The 5,957-nt window shown below is 38.6% G+C and overlaps 1 pseudogene; it reads left to right on the forward strand.

Annotated features, from left to right (window-relative positions):
* The window catches only part of LOC105527875, a 50,354-nt pseudogene extending 44,778 nt beyond the window's left edge, over positions 1-5,576 (forward strand).
* Positions 5,577-5,957: the final 381 nt, after the last annotated feature.

The raw sequence follows: 5,957 nt of genomic DNA on the forward strand, positions 1-5,957 counted from the left end.
TGCCCGGCTAGTATTTTTTTGTATTTTTTTTTTTAGTAGAGACGGGGTTTCACCGTGTTAGCCAGGATGGTCTCGATGTCCTGACCTTGTGATCCGCCCGTCTGGGGTCCCAAAGTGCTGGGATTACAGGCTTGAGCCACCGCGCCCCGTGTAATTGTGTCTTTTTGAAAAAATGCGTCCAGCTGCTCTATGTCTTTTAGTTGGATAAAGTAATCCATTTATATCCAATGTTATTATTGATATGTAAAGACTTACTACTGTCATTTTGCTTCCTGCTTTCTAGTTGTTTTGTAAGTCCTCTCCTTCTTACTATCTTACTAATTTTCTCTGGTGATATGTTTTAATTTATTGCTTTTTATTTTTAGTGTATCTATTCTCTTTTTTCTTTTCTTTTTTTTTCTTTTTTTTTTTTTGCATAGTAGTTACCCTGAGACTTACAAAGAACATCTTACAGTTATAACAATTTATTTTAAATTATTGGCACCTTAACTTTGATCACAATAAAAGAAACAAAGAAAAATCTAAAAGAAAACTCAATTTTAACTGCACTTCCTTACTTTTTGTTCTCTCAATTTATATCTTTTTGTATTAATTATTTCTTAACAAATTGTTATTGTTTCTATAGATTTATCTTTTGGTCTTCCTAATAAAGATATGAGTGGTTTATATACCACCATTACGCTGAGTATTCTGAATACGTCTATGTACTTACTTTCACCAGTCAGTTTTTTGCCTTTTATAACCTCTTTTTACAGCTTGACATTCTTTTTTTCAGGTTAACAAAGTCCTTTTAAAATTTCTTGTAACACATGTCTGTGGTAATGAATTCCTTTAACATTTGTTTGTCTAGGAAAGTATTTCCTTTTTATATTTAAAGGATAACTTTCTAGGGACAGTATTCTCAGTTGAAAGGTTTTCTTTCTTATTCAGTATTTTAAATATGTCACCCCACTCCCTTCTGCCCTGTAAACTTTCTGCAGAGAAGTCTGTTGTCAGCCGTATCAGAGCTCCTTTTTATGTGACTTACTTCTTTTAGGATCCTCTTTGTCCTTGAACTTTGAGAGTATGATTATCATACGCCTTGGAGTAATTTTATTTGGATTGAATCTGCTTGGTGTTCTTTGACTTTCTTGTACTGGGATATTCCTATCTTTCTTTAGGTTATTATTCTTTGAATAAACTTTCTATCCTCATCTCTGTCTACTCCCTCTTTAATGCCAATGATACATAGATTTTCCTTTTTAGCCTATTTTATAGATCTTGTAAGAGTACTTTACTCTCTCTGTCTCTGTCTCTGTCTCTCTCTCTCTCTCTCTGAATGTATATTTTCAAGTCTTTGAAACTCATTGACGTTCTATGACAGTGGAACACAGCACTGGGCAGAATTCCATGAGTGCTCATGGTGAGAGTATTTAGACCAGCTATGAACGAGACAGAAATACACTGTCCTGTCAAGAGAAACCTAAGTCTTGGCCTTCTTCACTATCAGCTAACTAAAGTAGCCTTGGACCCTGAATAAATTTCAGTGCTAGCCAGGTTGTTGCAAGTGCAGTCCTTAGGTGAGCACTGGTGCTGTGCTTGTCTTGGAGGCTGTGGGCTTGGGATGTGACCCACACTGAGCCTCAGCTACAGCAGCCACAGGAGTGCCTACATTACCCTTCCCCCAACTTCAGGCAGTATAAAGTAGAGAAAGACTCATTTTTACTTAGGAGACATAGAGGGACAATTACAGGGGGCATTGTCTTGCAACATGGTGCCAAACCCACCACAGGAAGACAGAGCACCATGGAGAATACCAAAGCCCATTGTATCAGGCCACTACAAGACAGATTGCCTGGGAACACAGGCAATTTTTCTGTGTCTTCCCAAAGTCCGTCAGGGCTGACTATCTAGGAGTCTGCCAGTCACACAGCGTACCTGGACTTAGGACACCCTCGAGTGCTGAAATGGCTGCAGTGACCATAGACTTAGGGAATTCAGTGGTCAATCCCCTTTGAATTATTAGAAAGCCTTCTGAAGAAGAATGGGTCAGTCTCTGAGCTCACTAATTCTTTTATCTTTTTTGATCAATTATGCTGTTGAGACATTCTGATGGAATTTTCATTTGTCACTTGTATTTTTCAGCTCCAGGATTTCTGTTTGATTTTTTAAAATTATTTAAACTCTGTTAAATTTATCTAATAAACTTTGAAATTTATTCTCTGTGTTTTCTTGAAGTTCAGTGGGTTTCCTCAAAACAGCAATATTTTAAAAAAATTACACTTTAAGTTCTGGTATACATATGCAGAACGTGCAGGTTTATTACATAGGTATACATGTGCCATGGTGATTTGCTGTACCCATCAACCTGTCATCAACGTCAGGTATTTCTCCTAATGATATCCCTCCCCTAGCCCCCTTCCCCCAACAGTTCTCAGTATGTGATGTCCCTCTCCCTGTGTCCATGTGTTCTCATTGTTCAACTCCCACTTACGTGTGAGAACATGTAGTGTTTGGTTTTCTGTTCTTGTGTTAGTTTGCTGAAAATGGTAGTTTCCAGCTTCATCCATGTCTCTGCAAAGGACATGAACCCATCCGGTTTTATGGCTGCATGGTGTTGTGCCACAATTTTCTTTATCTAGCTATCATAGACGGGCATTTGGGTTGGTTCCAAGTCTTTGCTATTGTGAAGAGTGCTGCAATAAACATACATGTGCATGTGTCTTTATAGCAGAATGATTTATAATCCTTTGGGTATATACTCAGTAATGGGATTGCTCGGTCAAATGGTATTTCTGATTCTAGATCCTTGAGGAATCACCACAGTGTCTTCAACAATGGTTGAACTAATTTACACTCCCAAAAACAGTGTAAAAGTGTTCCTGTTTCTGCACATCCTCTCCAGCATCTGTTGTTTCGTGACTTTTTAATGATCGCCATTCTAACTGGTGTGAGATGGTATCACATTGTGGTTTTGATTTGCATTTCTCTAATGACCAGTGATGATGAGCTTTTTTTCATGTTTGTTGGCCACATAAATGTCTTTTGAGAAGTGTCTCTTCATATCCTTTGCACATTTTTTTGATGGGGTTGTTTGTTTTTTTCTTGTAAAATTGTTTAAGTTCTTTGTAAATTCTGGACATTAGCCCTTTGTCAGATGGATAGATTGCAAAATTTTTCTCCCATTCTGTAGGTTACCTGTTCACTCTGATGGTAGTTTCTTTTGCTGTGCAGAAGCTCTTTAGTTTAATTAGATTCCATTTGTCAATATTTGCTTTTGTTGCTATTGCCTTTGGTGTTTTAGTCATGAAGTCTTTGCCCATGCCTATGTCCTGATGGTATTGCCTAGGTTTTCTTCTAGGGTTTTTATGGTTTTAGGTCTTAACGTTTAAGTCTTTAACCCATCTTGTGTTAAGTTTTGTGTAAGGTGTAAGGAAGGGGTGCAGTTTCAGTGTTCTGCATATGGCTAGCCAGTGTTCCCAGCACCATTTATTAAATAGGGAATCCTTTCCCCATTTCTTGTTTTTGTCAGGTTTGTCAAAGGTCAGATGGTTGCATGTGTGGCATTATTTCTGAAGCTCCTGTTCTGTTTCACTGATCTACATATCTGTTTTTGGTAAAAACAGCTATTTTGAATAACTTGTCTGAGAGGTCACAGATCTCTGGCAATCCAGGTTAGTCACTGGTGTTTTATTTAGTACTTTTGGTAAAGTAATATTTTTTCGAATGTTCTTGATGCTTGTAGATGTTCATCAATGTCTGGACATTGGATAATTTGTATTTATTCTATTCTTTGTAGTCTCCCCATGGTTATACCCATTATTCTTTAGAAGGCTTTCTAATAATTCTAAGGAGATTGACTGTTGAGGTTCCTAAGCCTGTGGTCACTGAATCCATTTCAGCCCTAGAGGGCGTCCTAAGCCCAGGAACACTGTGACTTGCAGACTCCTAGATACCCACCCCTGGTGGACTTTGGTAAGACGCAGAAAAACAGTCAATCTGTCTTGTAGTGGGCTGATACAATGGGCTATGGTATTTTGGGTGCTCTGTTTCCCTGTGGTGCGGTTGGCACTGAGTTGTAAGACAGTGTCCCCTGTAATCTTCCCTCTACTTCCACGAAGCAAAAATGAGTCTCTCTCTATGTTACACTGCCTGGATTTGGGGGAGGGGTGATGTAGGCACTCCTGTGGCTGCTGTAGCTGCAGCTCGGGAAGGGTTGCTTCCCAAGCTCACAGCCTCCAAGATTAGCACAGCGCCGGTGCTCACCCAAGGACTGCACTTGCAACAACCTGGTTGCCACAGAAATTTATTCAGGGTCCAAGGCCACTTTAGTTAGCTGATGGTGAAGCAGCCGAAGACAGGTTTCTCTTGACAGGGCAGTGTATTTCCCTCTGGTTCATGGCTGGTCTAAGTACTCTCACCACGGGCACTCATGGAATTCTGCCCAGTGCTGTGTTCCGCTGTCATGGAACATCACTGAGTTTCAAAGCAGAGTCCCACACTCACTTTGCTCTCCTTCCCTCAAGCACACAAATTCTCTACCCATGCTGCACTGCTTGGGATTGGGGTAGGAGTCATGTAGATAATGCAAGACTATTCTTTACACACTCTTCAATTCATCTGTTCTTGTTATTATGCTAAAACAAATTACTGTGATCTCTCACCTGATTTTTCAGTTCTTGTGAAGGTGCTTTCCTGCATGCATAGTTATTCCATTTGATATTTCTGCTGGGAGAAGATTGCTAGAGGGTTCTATTTAGTCATCTTTCTTTGTTTACTATTTTTCCAACCCTCAAGTCTTTTTTATAAAGGGACTGATCCTGTTCATGAGGGCCTCATCCTCATGATCTAACCACCTCCTAAAGGCCCCATCTCCAAATACATTGAGTATTAGGTTTCAACATATGAATTTTGTGGATACACAAGCATTCAGAACATAGCACTATGGCCATTGAGCTCATTTTGGAAATATGAGTTAGTTTGCCAGATGAAGAGAGCAATCTTAGGCCATGAGAATAGGGGAGAGTTACGACAAAGACTGATGAAGTCAACTTTACAGAATCAACACAGATTATGTCACTTTTTCTGGAAGTTAAAATCTCACAACAACAACAGAAAGTCTTCAATATCACACTAACCTTAGTTCTTCTGAGTTTGTTTCTTTTCAAATGTGTATCTGAGTATCCTTCCAGGTATATATTTTACCTTATTTTTTATCACTGCTCTTTCTTTCAAAACATACAATTGAATTTTTTTCCCCAGTGTTTATTATTAGCCATATAATATTTGATCCCCAATAATATTCCTAGGAAGGTACAAAAGTGGAGTGAGGTAGTTTTGGAGTTACAGTCATCTATACTAGGAAACAGGTAATATTAATATGTTAAGAATTGAGGAGAAGTAGTCAGCATGACTTTTGGCCACTCTTGCTGCTCTCACCTTTTTTACGTGTGGAGTAAATGAAAACTTTTTTCCCCAAAATATCCAAATCTTTGATCAAATTCCCATAACAATTTGGTGTTGTCTTGGCAGGTTCTGGAGTAACAAGGACTCTGAGCACAGCAACCCCAGGTGGAGGAAAAGTGAATACTTGGTAATGAGACCTGAGATATTTAATCGAGAAATACTTTGCCATTGGTCAAAGGATAATTCACTAAGCAGTCTCTTTGTCCATTTTAACTTCTGTGTTACCACTACCCACATATTAGGTTTTTTCTGTACATTCCCATGAAAAAATTGTTTATACCTGGACTAGATTGATGTAGGTTATCCCCAGAAAAAGATTAAGGAAAAAAAGAGACATACCTTTGTTTAATTTATGCTAGATCATTTTGAAAGTCATTCTCTACAAAGACCATATGACAGGATACTTCCAATTTACAAATGAGGAAATTATAACTCTAATGATGTTGCTACTTGTCAGTATCCATAGCTGATTTTGTGATAGAACCAATATTTAACCCCTTTTATGTTCTTTC

The sequence above is a fragment of the Mandrillus leucophaeus genome, unplaced genomic scaffold (assembly GCF_000951045.1).
Source record: "Mandrillus leucophaeus isolate KB7577 unplaced genomic scaffold, Mleu.le_1.0 Scaffold695, whole genome shotgun sequence".
In the NCBI taxonomy this organism is placed as follows: Eukaryota; Metazoa; Chordata; class Mammalia; order Primates; family Cercopithecidae; genus Mandrillus; species Mandrillus leucophaeus.